This window comes from Lissotriton helveticus, chromosome 3_1, assembly GCF_964261635.1.
Source record: "Lissotriton helveticus chromosome 3_1, aLisHel1.1, whole genome shotgun sequence".
Lineage (NCBI taxonomy): Eukaryota > Metazoa > Chordata > Amphibia > Caudata > Salamandridae > Lissotriton > Lissotriton helveticus.
Genome location: NC_136061.1, coordinates 699,359,687 through 699,378,992, shown reverse-complemented (window position 1 = coordinate 699,378,992; position 19,306 = coordinate 699,359,687).

The following is a 19,306-nucleotide window of genomic DNA, read 5'->3' as shown; positions in this document are numbered from 1 at the left end:
AAAACACTGAAAAACCCCAACCAGAATTTACCAAAAATAAAACCTGAAAACAGAAAAGCCTACATATGTCTTTATGATGCAACAAAGGTTGAGATCTGCCGCAGACTAATGCAGGGAGGACCATGTCCCCTTGTGTCATTCGGAACCAAGTCCTGCTGCCCCATTACACTAGGTACTTCGGAATGTAGGCCAACTTCCCCCTACCCCCTCCCCATTATCCCCAGTACCTGCTGCCATCATAGGTGTTGGTAGTGTCCCAGACTTTTCACCCTAGAGATCGCCCGCTATGCGAAGTGTCAGAGCTGGTACCTGCTTCTCTAATCCATCTGAGACCATAGACCCACTGGCACTCTCTTCAGAATCCAACCCTTGTGCTGATGCCAGCAGGTTAAAGTGTTTTTTGTTGTAGTTCAACACTTCAGCCACCACCTGTGTCATGGCACTGGCCACCTGTTCCTCTGAGGGGTGGTTCGGGTCTGCTGCTTCTGTTGTTTTCTCAGTTTTTTATGCTCCATGCTGCCCTCCAACGTTTTGCTCTCCTGGGTCAGTCTGGCTGTAATGGGCTTTACCATCATTACCCGGGTGTGTGCGTTCTGAGGGTTATCAGTGTGACCACTCACGTGGCCGTCACTCAGACCAGGCAGTAGTACTAGTGACCAGGTATATCCTCCTGTATACCCAAATTTATGGGAGGATATACTCTCCTATGGGGACAATAAATGGTAGTGACCACACAGTGTCCTCCAGAGCCAGGCAGGACCCAATTCCAGTATGCCCCAGGGACAGCGAGCCACGTGGAACCAGTGGTGGACCCCCTCAGTTCAAGGTAGTGAGAGGCTTCTCCCTCCCACCGAGGTGAACAGGGAGACTAACCTCAGGTGACCATCCAAAATTTGCAGTTGAGGTGATGTGGGGGCTTCCTGCTGTAATTGGACCGGTCACCGCAGCACTTGGACTGATGCCTGCAGTGGCCCGGTTGTCCACTAGGGAGCCAAAACGATTCAGAAAAGGGGGTGGTGATGGACAGAGCATCTGAATTAAGCAGAACACTCATACCCAGTCAAAAGATCAGGGCTTGATCCATCACCGTTTTTTAGCTCACTGCACCATCCCAGTTCAGAACCTGGCTACATGCAAATTAGTCTGTCCCTGGCCCAGTGCATCATGGGAACAGGGCAGACCAAACTACCAAGCCAATTCTTTACTGGAAAGGAAACAAGCTTCCGGGGACCGGTTTCTGGCATTACAGCCGTGTTCGGCCCGGCTTGCTTGAATCCTGATGGTGCAGTGAGCAAGGGACTCACATCTGAGCATACCCTTCCACGCTTGTGGTGGCTAAAACGATTCAGAAAAGGGGGTGGTGATGGACAGAGCATCTGAATTAAGCAGAATACTCATACGCAGTCAAAAGATCAGGGCTTGATCCATCACCGTTGTTTAGCTCACTGCACCATCCCAGTTCAGAACCTGGCTACATGCAAATTAGTCTGTCCCTGGCCCAGTGCATCATGGGAACAGGGCAGACCAAACTACCAAGCCAATTCTTTACTGGAAAGGAAACAAGCTTCCGGGGACCGGTTTCTGGCATTACAGCCGTCTTCGGCCCGGCTTGCTTGAATCCTGATGGTGCAGTGAGCAAGGGACTCACATCTGAGCATACCCTTCCACGCTTGTGGTGGCCAAAACGATTCAGAAAAGGGGGTGGTGATGGACAGAGCATCTGAATTAAGCAGAACACTCATACCCAGTCAAAAGATCAGGGCTTGATCCATCACCGATTTTTAGCTCACTGCACCATCCCAGTTCAGAACCTGGCTACATGCAAATTAGTCTGTCCCTGGACCAGTGCATCATGGGAACAGGGCAGACCAAACTACCAAGCCAATTCTTTACTGGAAAGGAAACAAGCTTCCGGGGACCGGTTTCTGGCATTACAGCCGTCTTTGGCCCGGCTTGCTTGAATCCTGATGGTGCAGTGAGCAAGGGACTCACATCTGAGCATACCCTTCCACGCTTGTGGTGGCCAAAACGATTTAGAAAAGGGGGTGGTGATGGACAGAGCATCTGAATTAAGCAGAACACTCATACCCAGTCAAAAGATCAGGGCTTGATCCATCACCGTTTTTTAGCTCACTGCACCATCCCAGTTCAGAACCTGGATACATGCAAATTAGTCTGTCCCTGGCCCAGTGCATCATGGGAACAGGGCAGACCAAACTACCAAGCCAATTCTTTACTGGAAAGGAAACAAGCTTCCGGGGACCGGTTTCTGGCATTACAGCCGTCTTCGGCCTGGCTTGCTTGAATCCTGATGGTGCAGTGAGCAAGGGACTCACATCTGAGCATACCCTTCCACGCTTGTGGTGGCCAAAACGATTCAGAAAAGGGGGTGGTGATGGACAGAGCATCTGAATTAAGCAGAACACTCATACCCAGTCAAAAGATATGGGCTTGATCCATCACCGATTTTTAGCTCACTGCACCATCCCAGTTCAGAACCTGGCTACATGCAAATTAGTCTGTCCCTGGACCAGTGCATCATGGGAACAGGGCAGACCAAACTACCAAGCCAATTCTTTACTGGAAAGGAAACAAGCTTCCGGGGACCGGTTTCTGGCATTACAGACGTCTTTGGCCCGGCTTGCTTGAATCCTGATGGTGCAGTGAGCAAGGGACTCACATCTGAGCATACCCTTCCACGCTTGTGGTGGCCAAAACGATTTAGAAAAGGGGGTGGTGATGGACAGAGCATCTGAATTAAGCAGAACACTCATACCCAGTCAAAAGATCAGGGCTTGATCCATCACCGTTTTTTAGCTCACTGCACCATCCCAGTTCAGAACCTGGATACATGCAAATTAGTCTGTCCCTGGCCCAGTGCATCATGGGAACAGGGCAGACCAAACTACCAAGCCAATTCTTTACTGGAAAGGAAACAAGCTTCCGGGGACCGGTTTCTGGCATTACAGCCGTCTTCGGCCCGGCTTGCTTGAATCCTGATGGTGCAGTGAGCAAGGGACTCACATCTGAGCATACCCTTCCACGCTTGTGGTGGCCAAAACAATCTTTTGACTGGGTATGAGTGTTCTGCTTAATTCAGATGCTCTGTCCATCACCACCCCCTTTTCTGAATCGTTTTGGCCACTATAGGAGTGGAAGGGTATGCTCAGACATGAGTCCCTTGCTCACTGCACCATCAGGATTCAAGCAGGCCGGGCCGAAGACGGCTGCAATGCCAGAAATCGGTCCCCGGAAGCTTGTTTCCTTTCCAGTAAAGAATTGGCTTGGTAGTTTGGTCTGCCCTGTGCCCATGATGCACTGGGCCAGGGACAGACTAATTTGCATGTAGCCAGGTTCTGAACTGGGATGGTTCAGTGAGCTAAAAATCGGTGATGGATCAAGCCCTGATCTTTTGACTGGGTATGAGTGTTCTGCTTAATTCAGATGCTCTGTCCATCACCACCCCCTTTTCTGAATCGTTTTGGCCACAATAGGAGTGGAAGGGTATGCTCAGACATGAGTCCCTTGCCCACTGCACCATCAGGATTCAAGCAAGCCGGGCCGAAGACGGCTGCAATGCCAGAAACCGGTCCCCGGAAGCTTGTTTCCTTTCCAGTAAAGAATTGGCTTGGTAGTTTGGTCTGCCCTGTTCCCATGATGCACTGGGCCAGGGAGAGACTAATTTGCATGTAGCCAGGTTCTGAACTGGGATGGTTCAGTGAGCTAAAAACGGTGATGGATCAAGCCCTGATCTTTTGACTGGGTATGAGTGTTCTGCTTAATTCAGATGCTCTGTCCATCACCACCCCCTTTTCTGAATCGTTTTGTCCACTAGGGAGGGCAGCCTAGTGGTCCAAGGATGCTGGGGTGTGGGATCGGGGGATGCCCTCAATTCCTCAATGTTGGCCCAGGCACTCAGCTCATCTTGTTCCAGGGGCTGCGCCCCACTCAGGCAATGAGCGCCAACATCTAGGTCCTAGTATCAGTCACTAAGCTCCGCAACCCCACACCGGCTTGATTGTCAGGAGGTCTCCCCAGAGGAACCACCACCTTCACAGGTGCCCCCAGACACCACTCTATATTCGCAGCACAACCAGGGCCGTAAGCTGCGCCTGCGCTCCTCGTGGCATTTGCGTCATTGGCAACTCCCTAGTGCTTGTATAGTGCACTATTCCAGTGCCCAACTCGAGCAGTGTCAGCCAGGCTTCCTCCTTTGACAATTTCTAATGGGGTCCCATGAAGGGGTGGGGGGGGGGGGTCAGGATGATTTATGGAGGATTTTCCAGGGTTTGTCTTCGGAGCACCGGGCTGCACATCTTCTTGGCCACGCTCCCATAAAGTGGTGAGCTTGATGACAAATGGGACAAAAGGTCCGTACTGAACCCCACAGTGGTTTGTGTGTATGCATGTGTGCCCACATAGAGAAGTAAGTGAGCATGTCAGTGTGTGTACAGGTAACACATTAGACATTTTCAATTCCTCTTGATACATTGAGCCGCAACCTGGTGTAAGTTAAACTGCTTCAGATGGAATCGGAGAAGATTCTAGGAATGACACTTGGGACAGCAAGTCCAGCAGATGGGGCATAGCAACATTATGGGCTGTTATGCCTCATTGAAAGGTGTTGCTTCTAAGTGGATATGCATTCTTACTTGACTGACGACTATGATGGGATCCCTGCTAGGCTTCCACAAACCATGAAGCCTGCCAAGATAACACAACAGCTGACTACTGCTTATGGAGGGAATTATGGTTACTCTTTTTAGTGGGTAAGAGTGGCAACAATTTCTAAGTCAAGTGATGTGGGCATATTGCACCACTGTTCATTCCGTCATACTGGTTATTGAGTGTTCTGATATGTAACTTATACTACTAAGTTTCATGGGAAACTTGATTGAAGACATAGATCAAGGGGAATGTTTTGGAACCACTGGAGATTGAAACGATAGCAAGACCAGTATGTTGTTTTGATGTGGGGAGTTAAGCAAAGGGTTTATCGTAGTTAATCGGGTAAAAGAAAGTGTTTGTTCATGTCAACAAAGGGTTATGTTTCTGAAGTGTCAAAACGTTTTGATTATCACATGTGGTCCTTTAGGGTGGTGGAGGATAGAAAGGAATGCTTGGTGCGCTATTAAGTACATTTCCCTTGTCAAGATCATCTCAATTGCATTTTTTCTTTCTATTACTTTTTATTGTATTTCAAAATATACAAAACAAGAGTCATTATATTCAAGACACACCAATCACACCGGCACAATGAACTGCTTATTCTTGTACATATTCGGCACAAGAATTTACTAACCATACCATTTGACATAGTTGTAATTACTGTACTCCATGATATGAAATCCAAGGGCCCCATATTCTTGTGTGTTTCTTCTCACACCCACTCCATTTCTATATCATCCGTCCCACCACTGCACAATAATTCATACCATTTATCCATTAAGTCAGTGGGTGGTGGTGTTTTCTGCCTAGCTCCAGTGACATACAATGTCGCATTTGGAGATCAAGAATCCCACACCTGTCAGGGTCCATTTTACCCTGGTTTGCAGCTCACCCTTCAATTATGCCCACTATGGCTACCTTTAGATCTGTGGTTCTTGGTATTTGTATTACACCTGCTACCAGATTGTGACTTTACTGCCAATATATCCGAATTCTGGGGCAGTCCCATACTACATGAAAGAAGGAAGTCTTCAGGAATCCACATCTTGTGCACATCAAGCTTTTTGTCCTCCCCATTTCCACAGCTGAATTGGGCTATAGTACAGCCTATGAAGGTAATTAAATTGTATTACACTGAGATTCTACGGGGTGGCCAATACCCTAGATGCCAATATTTCCTCCCGCCAGTCGTCAATGTGTAATTCCTCGTTTTCTTGTGCCCATGCATTCTTCACCTTACCCATTTGGTCTGGTGAAATCAGCAGAAGAGATCTTTTTACAGAGAAATGATCTTGGAACCTGGTTTAAGTATTAGTTTATCCCCTAGGGATTAAAGCCAGGGACCTTCATGTGCCTGTCTGCATGTATTGTAACCACAGATATTTGAAAAATTGGGATTTGTGCAACTAAAAACCCATTTGAAATTTGTTTGTAGGATTTGATATGGGTGTTTCCCACACATCTTCCATGTATGAGCCTCCAATTTTATTCCAACTTCTAAAATCAGTCATTTGTTCACCCATTTATTTTGTTGTACAGCCTCACACCAACATAATATTGGTGTTTATGTGATTCTTGTGGAAGTCGTATAGAATGTGTGAGAGTAAATGGAGTGGAGGTTTCCCATGCAGTGCATTTAAGATACCTTATTGATTTAGGAAATTCCAGGTTAAGTACCTGGTCAGACCTATTACCAAGTTGCCTATGTTGAGCATTGGTTTGACTCAAGAGTATAGTTGCTGGTCAGAAAGACCCAGTCCATCCTCAAATGCGGTCATGCTATATTTGAAATCAGAGGCTCGCAGGGTTTTTGCGTCCTACATATATTTAGTAAACATGTTTTGCAGGTCTGGGAAACAAGGATGTGGAAGAACACATGCCTAATTTTGTAGAACAAAAAGGAAAGGAGGAAGGGCGATCATTTTGCATGATGCAATGCGTCTTATCTTTGAGAGAGGCCGCTTGGACCATGTGTCCATACTTTTGCAATAGCTTTGCAGGATGGGGCTCTTGCTGAGGTGCCATGCTTCTGCTGGATTTAAGGTTACCATGATGCCTAGGTGTTTATCTAATTTCCAGCATTGTTAGCTTTGTTTTTCTTTAGTTAATTATTTTCACTGCATTATCTTATTCCTCTTACCTGTGTGTTTATATTATGTGGTGTGGTGGTAGTCGTGTATTGTGAAGTGCATCTGCAGATTGCACTGGAATGAATGGAGATTTCATGCCAATATACCAGGCATGCTTATAGCAGTGCAGCTCTTCATTTTATACTTTTCCAGTGCTGCTAGCTGTCTGTAAAGTAAGTTGGTACAGTTTATGAATACATCAGTATGTCATCTGCAAGTCATAAATACCGGACCAAACTCCTCCTGAAACATGTCGACCGTTCCTTAAGCTGCTATTTTTCAAACTGCTTACTTGCACTGTTTATAATAAGGATTACAATAGATACCCTAATAAATTTCATTCTCTGTTGTAGATCCTTTTTTATTCTCACCAACACAATTGCACTGCACCTATCATTCCCACATATGCTTCTTTTGGGGACCTTTTTGATGGTTCCATGAGAGCATAATCCTTCTCTGATTTTGTACTTTTCCTACAGACCCCGTCTTTTGAGTATACAATCCACTCAATTCCTCTATGATCAAGAGGGAAGGTGGAAGGTAGGATGGATACCCAAATGATGATAATGATCACATTGGTGAGTGATGGGAATCCAACCATTTGCATGGGTCTTTTCACTCTATAATCCTTCATACTCTCTTGTGGTTTACTCTCAATGACAGAGGCGTCCAGTTAACTTTTTCTATATTAGGTAGCTGGTAGATTAGACCCCGGATTATCTGTTTGTTTTTGGAACTCCTCCTACCACACTTGGGTCAATGACTACCACTGAACAGGGTAATAGCAACTGCTACAAAGTCCATCACTACTAAGCAAAATGGTTGTGACAAAAACCACCTCTAAAAAAACATAAAATAACTTGCCTCTTCCTGCTACTTCTTTCACTTTTCGATATTTGCGTCTCTGCCCAGGTTTGTTACTTTCAGTGTTCCTCTCTCCTTTGCGTCCTCTCTCTTTCTCTGATTAGACCATCTATTTCTGTTGCAAAGTGCAACTGCACACACTTTCTCTCCCACTTTGCAGTAATCTGTGTCTTTTTGTCACCATGCTCGTCTTTCTGTCAATCTGCCTGCCTGTTCCTTAATGTCATTTATGGAGTCTCTCAGTAATTTGCTTAGTCATTTTGCATGTTTGGTTTCCTATCTCCCATGCTACCTCTACTTCTTTCTGACTGCTGCCTGTAGGTGTTGTCTTTAAGAGTCTTATTGCTTGTCTCACTTTACATTTTCCAGGGTGGTGAGTGAGGTGACTGTGACAGTTCTCATTTGTGATATGATCTGCCTGATACCATTCTTTACACACTGTCGAGGTGGCATTTGTTTTTAACAAAGAAAGAGTAGTATAACAATAACAAGTAGTGTAAGAAATTCACCTTTTCTAAATGGCCATCCCAGCTTGTTTGCCTTTTTCTGGACACTAATTTTGCTAGCTATAGAACTCTGTGCATTTTACCCCTTCTAACCAAGATTAAACATGGGTTTACCCCTTTTAAACATGGTTATGTTGGCTAATTCATGATTGGATAACTAACTTCCCAGTGAGTCCCTAGTACATGGTGTATAAAATGCACCTGGGGCCTGAAAGTTAACTACCACTTGTGAACTGCAGCATATATTGTGCCATCCACTTCAGTGGAAGTGCAAACATGCAAACATAGTTAAAGGCCTACCCTGTGTAGCCTGACCACTGCTGTGCAAGATCTGCAGTGTGACCTATCAAAGTAACTCTTTTTGACAGGTAAAAACCTCCTTTTTTAGGTCTAACCTGGCGTTAGCAGCACGCATGCACTGCCCGACCATGCAAGGGCTTCCTGGAATCGATTCGATTCCAGAAGTCATGTCTGAGCTCCGCCCCTACTTTTCATTGGTGTGTGTCTTTTGGAGTCATTGAATATGCTGAACAGAGTGTAACGATTGTACCAGAGACTTTGTAGTCCCTCCTGGTTGCCACCTTTCCATTTTTGGCCTCACCCCCGGGATTGGATTGGATGTGCATTTGTAGAGCGCGAATTGCTGCCCGGAGGCGTCCAAGCGCTAAGAATACCGTAAGACCAAACTGAGGCACCCGTGGGGAGAAGGGGGTAGGTTAGATTGGGTGAAATAAAAAGGTTTTCAGCTGTTTGCGGAAGGCTAGAGGGTTAGGGTTGGCTCTAAGATGCAGCGGTAGGGCGTTCCAGGCCCTTGCGGCGTTATGTGAGAAAGATCTGCCTCCGGATCTGGATCTCTTTATCCTGGGAACTATTGCCAGGAAGGTCTGACTCGAGCGTAGACTTCTGTTGGGTGTGTAGTGGGTTATTAGATCTTGAGTGATACTGGGGCCAGTGTTCCAGAAGGACTGATGAGCTATGCACATGGCCTTGAACATAACTCTCTGGCGCACTGGAAGCCAGTGAAGGGTTATCAGTCCGGCCCTGGCTGACTGTCTGCGAGGAATGTTGAGTAGGATGCGGGCTGCGCAGTTCTGGGCCGTCTGAAGCCTGTTCAGAGTGTATTCCGGGGCCCCGAGGTAAAGGACTGGATCTTTTACTGGTGGCAGAACACAGTGGGTTTTATAATGACTGTTGGCACTGTTTTTATTACCTTTGTTTGCGTGTGGGCTGTGCGTTTACTCTTGGGTGACATTTAATAATGTGCTTTACATGAGTACCAGTTATTTTATATTGGAGCGCTTTACATGAGACCCAGTTACTTTACACAAGGACACATTCGATTTTGGTAGGCACGGGGTACAAAAATGTTGTTCCGTGCTGTTGGTGTAGTTTGGCACATTACCCGTACCTTTACTACGAACGTCACATTTTTTCTAGACCAATTGGAGCAATCCGCCTGAAAGAGGCACAAAAGCACCAGTAAACACAGTTCGTATATACAGCGTGACATACATCCAGGAAAACAAAAGCAGTCAATGCTGTCATACGGGCTCACGGGCAGCCATACAATCGGCACCCAGAGATACCAGCAACATAACAATCCATAATGAATTGCGCAGCCTCTTATGGTTAGTCTGGGCGCCAATACCGCACTTAGAAATGGAACCATTTTAACAAATCTATAACCCTATTCTTTTGCCCCAATCACCACCACCACATCCACCACGTCCACCACCACCAACGTCCACCACCAACGTCCACCACCACATCCACCACCACGTCCACCATCACGTCCACCACTACCACGTCCACCACCACCATGACCACCACCACCATGTCCACCACCAACACCACCACCACGTCCACCACAACGTCCACCACCACCACCACCACCACCACGTCCACCGCCACTGTGTCCGTACACCACCACCATGTACACCCCCACGTCCACCACCACCACTAGCATGTCCACCACCACCACGTCCACCACCACCACGTTCAGCACAACCATGCCCACCACCACATCCACCACCACCACATCGAACACCACTACCACGTCCACCACCATGTCCACCACCACCATGTCCACCACCACCACATCCACCACCAGCACGTCCACCACCACCAGCACGTCCACCACCACCATGTACACCACTACCACATCCACCACCACCAAGTCCAGCACCGCCACCATCACCACCATGTCCACCACTACATCCACAACCACATCCACCACCACCATGTCCACCACTACCACATCCACCACCACCACATCCACCACCACATACACCAGCGTCACCATGTCCACCACCACCATGTCCACCACCACCATGTTCCACCACCACCACATCCTCCACCACCACCAAGTCCACCACCATGTCCACAATCACCACGTCCACCACCACCACCACATTCACCACCACCATGTCTACCACATTCACCACCACATCCACCACCACGATGTCTACCACCACCATGTTACCAAATACTGGTTACAAATACTGGTTACCATGACTGCCACCACCACCACGTCCACCACCACCACATCTATGAAGTACTGGGTTTTTCAGAACCGGTACTGAACCGGTAACCCAGCGGTGCCAGGGACACACCCTATGACTTCGGGTCCTTCCTGTTTCAGACACAGAAACTCAGAGTCTTCTAGGTGAAGTCAAAGATCGAGTTTATTGGCTGCAACCAAGTAACAGGCGTCCTAAAAGTACAACACGGTGTATATTCTCAGGAGACTGCTCAAATTTACAAAGCCAGCCTTCCCTTTTTATACAATATATTATGCTTTAGGCAAACATTCTTTGTTTTACAGTTGATCATTCACATATTTTCACTACAAAGAAAAAGCAGAGTCATGATGACAAGCCCATATTTCAGTTTGTTCAGCCCACAATCAATTACCCGGGAAGGCCCAGTATTTTCATCAGATATCGACGAAACCCCAATAAAAACGGGCACCTCCTCCTCGTAAAGCAGGTCATAAAGAAAGAAACAGGGGCAGGTGTGTGGAAGATTAGGAAGGGTTTGTGTGTGGTGAAGGGTTTATGGCATGTTGTGCCTTGATACTATCTCGACCGGCCACTGGGAGAGGAACTGCCCAAACAGGTTTGGCCTTGGGCAGTGGAGTCAGCTTGCCCAGGTCGCAGAGAAGTCAGCAAAGGTGTACGTGTCCTTCAGAATCATGTTTTGGCCTTAGTCACCGGCCTATGTGAGGGCAATCACAAAATGGCTGCCATTCACAAAATGGAACCCAAGGGTTCAGGACGAAAACTACGTTTTCAGGGTGAAATCGTCACTCGAATATGACGAAAATGCTTGTGCATAGTATACTGGCCATTTTCGGTCTGCTGATATCAAAATCGTCATGATATGACGATGTTTATAATATAGGTCCAAAATGTTCAGTACCACAGACCCTCCTTTTGCCCTTACATAGGCAATAACATATACTCATGCTAATCTGAGTCCAGGTCTATATTCATAAAGTCATTGAGATGTTGCTGTAGCATCATCCTATTACTTAGCTCGTCCCTCGATACAGGTTTCCTTACACATGATGTAGCACAGAGGCCACATAGTGCAGGAGCACACTGTACACGCAGACAGAACAGGAAAAGAATGGCTCAGATTATCCCAATGACCATCAGAATTTTCCATCCCCAGGCGGATATCAGTTCCCAGAACCATCCCATCACAACCAATCTCCTTTATCCACATGAATAGATTCGGAAATCTTATGCAGTTTGGAAATGGCCTGGTACACTGTTGGAGCGTTATCTGGAATGAAAACACAGCAACTTGATTGGATCACTCTACATACCCCACCTCGGTCTGCAAGTATGACGTCTAACGCGACCCTGTTCTGAAGGGTCATAAGACGGTCCGACTGGAGCTCAGCGGTCAAGTTACTAAGGGCACCGGTAGTTTCAACTATGGTGGATTCAATCACCCTTGTCAATTGCCTTATGTTCCTGCTGTTAACCATGGGTCCCCAAAACGGCAGAAAACCCTTAAAGAAGTCTCCCAATTCTTGTCCTGCAGTGTCTTCTTCACTGAAGACACCTCTAACTATCCTTGTCTTGTGATAATCTGCCGCAGCGGTGTAGGTGGGAGGCAACAGGAACGAAACAAAACATGGGCCCGAAAAGTCAGGGGGCAACCATGTATAGGCTCTGTCATGGCAGATGAAATAGGTACCCTTAGCTGCTAAGAACGAAGGGGAAGTCTGAGACGCAAAAACGTACGTTTCAGTGCAGGTACTCTTCCCTAACTGAGCTCTGGGATTCTTGCCATTACCTTGCAGACATAGGTGACCCTGATGGGGTCCAATCCAAATCGGGGAAAATCTCTTAGCTCGCTGTTTCTCACTCAGAGTCACTCCATATCCGGTCACGTTCCATCCTATATATACTAGTGTCTCATCTCTCGGGATAGTCTCATAAGAAATATCTTCCCTAATCATGTCTACTATACCCTTAACTAGAGCACTATTCTTAGGATTATCTTTCACAGAACGTAGGGGGTAGACTTCATGTGCGTAGATGAACATTGTTCTGTATGCCCACACAGAACCATTATGGCTGAAAGGCAGGACCAGATAAGGGATACCTTTATCCGTTGTGTGAGGCATAAGATCACACACCCAACAGTTAGTCGTGTTCATTACTAGTTGGTGTTGGGTCAAAAGCTGAACGAAGGAGTTATTAATAAACTCTAATCTCCTAGCGGATTCATGTTCAGGAAAAGGGTGGAAAGAATGAGAGGAAACAGAAGGAAGAGGTATGGGCGATGTAGTGGGTGCAAATGTCACTCGAAAAGAGAATAAAACATATCCTATTAAAAACATCATAACACCGAACAACATGAAAATGCATAGTATCAAAAAACGTTTCTTGGTCATCATTCTGCAAATTGTAGTCTTAAAGTTCATTTGTTTGGCAGGTCTCTCAATCTCGAAAAACTCCATCCTCTCTAAAATGCTGCTCGCGATGGTAGGGTGTTCTATGCTAAGGGATGCTTCTGTCAGTCTAGGGCAACTCCCTTAGACCAACCAGAACTGTCGACCTAACGTCTTCAGCTGCACCCCAAAGACTTGGGCAACCGCGACCCTACAGCTGAACCCGGATGGTGGTTCGAAAAACAAAATTCAAAAAGTTTCTCAGATGAGAGAGCTGCACTTTCAAAACTTAGGCAAAGAAAAGGAAGATTTTATTAGTTCATAGTTCTCGACCTCAGATTATAGCGTTTCTTCCCAGGTACTGTCTGGTCCTGAAACAAGAGTTCAGGTTCTGTAATGTCCAATCGAATTGACGGTGGCACAGCTTCTTGCAAAAGATTGTCACTTTCTTGTTCAGAAATTGTTCCTTTTATGCGTGCATCACTGAAAGGTAGAAAACGAGGCACAGTTTCAGTCTCAGAGTTAGCTACACCCTCCTGGACCCACCGGTCGTACGGCAGAGGCAAAGGGACCTTCTTGCAGTGTACGCCGTGGATCCAGTTCTTCTTTCCTTCCACTCGAACGGCTGATCTTGTTGAGAGAAGAACTAGGTGAGGGCCGGTCCACCGGGGCTGGTCATTCTTTGTTCGCTGGAAATTCTTGACCAGCACCCAGGATCCAGGATCGATCAGATGTCCTGGAGCTTCAGAGACCTGAGGCAGAGTATCGTGAACCTGTTGGTGTAAAACAAGCAATTTAGCCGTCAATTCATACAAGTAATCAAGCAGTACAGGGTGTTCGATTTCACTGAATTTTGTCGGCCTTGGCACTCCCTATATGTTGGCCGGACGGCCGAACACTATTTCATACAGACTAAGTCCCTCTCGTGTTGATAGGAGTGCTAAAGGCAGAGCGTCAGGCCATTTAAGACCAGAGCTTGCTTGAATCTTGGCCAATTTTAGTTTTAACGTGCCATTGTAGCATTCTACTAGTCCAGCTGATTGGGGGTGATTTGAAGCGTGGAATTTCTGTTGGATGCCTAGCCCTTCACATACTTTCTTCATCACTCGACCCACAAATTCACTCCCATTGTCACTCCAGACCATTCTCGGCATTCCAAACCTAGGGAAGAACTCTTTGGCAAGGGCTTTAGCTGTGGACAAGGCAGTGTTGTCCTTTAAGGGATATGCTTCTACCCATCTCGAAAAGGCACAAACAACAACGAGTACGTATTTCAAATTGTTGCACCTTTCCATGTGGATGAAATCTAGCTGCAAAACCTCGAACGGATACGTTGGAGGTGCAAAATGACCAGCTGGAGTTGGGGTTCCCCTACCAGGATTGTATTTCAGACACACCATGCAATTCTTGACCACATTCTCTGCACACTTAGGAATTCTAGCATTTTGCCATACCGGAGCCAACAACTTACAAATCCCTTTCACAATGATGTGAGCCATTCCATGGGCCATTGTAACCACTGCAAGCACATACGCATCGGGTAACAACCATCTCTGATGTTCTGACAATTCAATCCAACAAACATTTGCAACCATTTTACCCGTACTCTCTCTCCACACATTCAACTCTTTTTCTGTAGCTTCAGCTTGAATAGACTTCACACTCTCTATCGTGTCTTCACACATTCCAATGTCACCAACCCATCTCGCAGGGCCTGCAACATACATTCGGCTCATCACATCCCTCGCTGTTTCCTTTGCGACTTCATCAGCAAATGCATTTCCACGATCAACATCATCAATCACCTTCTTGTGTGCACTGCATTTTACAATCGCAACTTGCAGCGGCAAGGTAAGTGACTCGAGAAGCTCATTCACCAACTGACCATGCTGTATCTTAGCTCCATGCGAAGTCAGAAACCCACGTTCTTTCCACAATCGTCCAAAACTGTGAGCCACACCAAACGCATACTGGCTGTCGGTATATATGGTCACTTTCATTCCTTTCGACAACACACACGCTCTCGTAAGTGCAATCAACTCTGCTGCTTGAGCTGAATTATGTGGGATACGTGCAGTTTCAACAATCGTATGCAAAGTCGTAACAGCATATGCTGCAGTCGTATCACCATTCGGAAGCTTGAAGCATGAACCATCCACCCATAAGGTACCATCACTCTTCACAAGAGGAGTGTCCTGAAGGTCTATTCTCCCTTTCGTTTCTTCTTCTGTTCTGAGAAAACAATCATGCTGTTCAGAAGTATCTAACTCTGTTTCACTCGGCAACAACGTAGCTGGGTTAAGCGTGTTGCATCTTTTTATGTGCACATGACTCGCTAACAGTGTCAACTCGTAACCTGACAACCGAGCACTAGTTAAGTGCTGTGTCTTGGTCCTGTTTAACAACGTGTCCACTGCATGTGGAACCATCACAACCAATGTATTATTCATCACTAAACCATCAGACTGCCGAATAGAAATAGCTGCTGCCGCTGTGGCTCTTAAGCAGCTTGGCAATGCTTTAGCTACCGGGTCCAAAGTTGACGAAAAATACGCGCATGGACGCTGCTTGTTTCCGAACAACTGTGTCAACACTGACAATGCACAACCTTCTTTCTCATGGACATACAATGTAAAGGGCTTACTGTAGTCGGGGGTACCTAACACAGGAGCCGAACATAATGCATTGCGCAATTCAGAAAAACTTTTCTGACACTCTTCAGACCATGGAAGGGGATGCGGTGTATCTTTACAAGTTAATGCCACCAAAGGTTTGGCCAACAAAGAAAAATTCGGTATCCATTGTCTGCAATATGATGTAATACCCAAGAAAGCGCGCACTTCTCTCTGTGTCCTAGGCACACTCAATTTTGCTATAGCCTGAATTCTTTCTGGGGTCAGTTTCCTTCCCTCCTTCGATAAGAGATGACCTAAGTAGGTCACTTCTTGTCGACAATATTGCAATTTCGAAAGGGACACTTTGTGATGTAACTCAGACAAGTGATACAACAACGACAACGTGGCTTCTTTACAGATTTTCTCAGTATCTGCAGCAACAAGCAGATCATCAACGTACTGAATAAGGGTAGCGCCTTCAGGTAAAACAATTGTGTCAAGCTGTGCTTTTAAAGCTTGACTATATATCGATGGACTTTCACAGTAGCCCTGGGGAGTGCGTTTGAAGCGGAAGCTTCGACCTCCTAAACTGAAGCCGAAAATATCCCTACTCTCCTCGGCAATCGGGATGCTGAAGAAAGCGTTCTTCCAGTCAATCACCGAGAACCAGGTCGCGGAAGCTGGAATCATAGTCAATAGGGCAGTGATATCAGGAACAACTGGAAATTGTGGCACAACGATTTTATTGACCTCTCTAAGATTAATCACGAACCTGTACACAGGTGGCTGAGAAGGGTCAGTACGCTTCAAAACAGGCAGAACAGGTCTATTGCAAACGTTGCCGCTTGTCTCTTCAATTACATCTTTTTCAATCAAATTGTAAATGATCGCTAGCAACGCTTTTTCACCTTCACTAGAGATCTTATATTGGGGAATTCGAGGCATTTTAACATTGGCTTTCAATGTCACAACATATGGCGGTATTTCCAAAAGACCCACATCATTAGGACCAGTAGCCCAAAGAATATCAGGAAGCGGCAATTCCGTCGGAAGTTTATCCTTTGACAAATACATGGGGGAGACTACTTTCCTACCTAGTGTAAGTTGTACTCCCGAAGGAGAACAATACAACGTCGCATACAATCTCTTCAACAAATCTAATCCTAACAAGTTTTCACCACAACCTGTTGTCAGAATAAGGGGTGCTTCTAATTCACAAGGTCCAACAGAAAGGGACATAGGACTAGAAATCGGGTTCCTAACCGGGGCGCCAGAAAAACCTACTGAAACATTCATTTCGCCAGACAAAGGTGCGCCAGGGAGTTTAGAGTGCATAATAGAACTCTTTGTAGCACCAGTATCCAACAGAAAAAGCTCTGACACACCTGATGTAATCACCTCAACATAAGGTCCACTCTGATCTACTGGAACTGAAACAACTCCCTCTCTTTGTCTATGGCTGTCCTAGCAATCATTACCTTCCATATTCTCATCTTCTGCATAGTAGTCATCAGCATAGTACTGAGGCATCCTACCAGACGCGTTATTCTGCTGATACTATTCAATGAATTCTGAGGTGGAAATGAGCGTGCGTTCTGGGGGAAATTTCCACGTCCTCTACCTCTAGGCGCTTGTGGAGTACCTCGACCTTGTGCGCTAGAAACACCATTCATACGCTGTAGCAGAGCAGGGCAACTACCTTTAAAATGGCCCTCCTCTTTACAATATGCACACCGATTAGGGCCTGTGGGAAAGCGTTGTTGAGGATATTCGGTCCTTTGCATGTTTCTCTGAAACTGCTGAAGCTGCTGATAGTTACTCTGACCACCACGAGGCGGGTACGCCTGCTGTAAAAGAACCTTTGTTTTTAACTCTCTCGTTTTCTTGTCTGCCCTATCCTTTTCATCTTTGTCCCTATTTTCGTAGTACTGTGTAGTAGCCAATATCTGTGCTGAAGAGGAAACGGCCCAAAAACTTTCTGAATCTTTTAACTTCTTACACAACTCGGGAAGCAAATTATGCACGAACTTGTCAACGAACAACCGTTGACCACCTTCTGTACTCATATCTTGACCACTGTGGTCGATAAACGTTTCTTCGAACCTGGTGAAGAAATCAGACACTGTTTCATCTTTCTTCTGCTTACACGCAGACAACTTGTCCCAATTCACTTGCATCGCAGGCATTAAAGTCTTCATGTAATTAATGATCCTACCAGGGAGGTCTGCCACTAAAGGTTCTGGTTTAGCACCACCAACTTGTCGGTCATTTGCAGCACTAATATTAGCCCATGAGTCACCTAACTCTTGATCATGATCCGCATGACGAATTTTTCCCCATAAAGGCTGTGGAACAACATTTCCAAACAACATGTCTATATCCGCTAAATTCATAATGCAAGAGCCTGCAGTCTGTGACAGTTCCTTGTATTATCCTGCAGGATTTTTACGGGGATCAGGCAATGTCTGTTTAAGGGCCAAGACTTCAGCTCTTTTCCATGGAACATGTACCCAAACACGCTGAAAGTGTGCTGGAACAGCGTCAATATTACGACCCGCATCAGCCTGCACTGCTTCCTTCCATACCGGAGGAACTTCTCTCATTGGATACTGTCTTACCTTCTTTTTAACAGAGGAATCAGACTCAAACAACGACCGAGAAACACCCTCACTCCTGAATGATAACAATGTCGCAACTGCTTTCTCAACATCGGAACCCACCATCGTGCCTTTTGTAAAATCGAACCGGGCACGACACACACCAGGCGGATTAGGCTCTAAATCATTTTCCTCTAAATCCTCACAAAGAAAAGTACACATTTTCTCAAAAAGGTATCTCTGTTTCGGTGCTTCCCATTGATGGAAGACATCCATAACAGACTCTAGCTCATATCTCCCCGGGTCAGTAACCCATTTATGTGCCAAATAATTCAATGTTTTCTTCTCCCTGGAATCAGGCAGTTGGCTACGTAACTGTTTACGCTCTGAGACAGGAGTTACACCTGTTGCTCCAAAGAGAGGATATAGAAGGCTATCAACAGTGCTAGTCATTCTCTGGCGAACAGAGGGGGAGGTCGATGAAAGGACAGGCAGAAAAGCAGAGTGAGGCAAGGCAGATGCAGAGGCAGTGTCAGGAGGAATACCAGGAGTGGTAGTCGATATAGTGGTCAAAGTTGTAGGAAGTAAAGGCAGAGCAGATGTCAAAGGCGGTGGCCCTTGAGGAGGCTGCACCGGAAGAGTAGGAGCCAACTGAAGAGCAGCTGGTGGCTGTGGAAGAACTTGAGGTACAACAATCGGGGGTTGCACGACTAGAGGTTGCGGAGGTGCTGTAGCACTCTGCGCATAGGGGGGTGGCGAACTCAATAAATGCGACATTAGGGGATCTTTTTCAAGTTCTTTTGCTGCATCTTGCTGAAGAGGCGGCAAAACCGGATAACATTTATCAATCGCCATTTTACGTTGCCTGTGCAACTGCTCACTCGCTTGTTCTTCCTCATCATCTTTATATTGCATAGCAGCTTGCATTATCGAAATACCCTTTTCTCTTTTATTCTTTTTAGCTAATTTAATTTCTTTCTGTTTGGCTTCCTTTCGCCATAGGCGGAAAGAGTCAAAC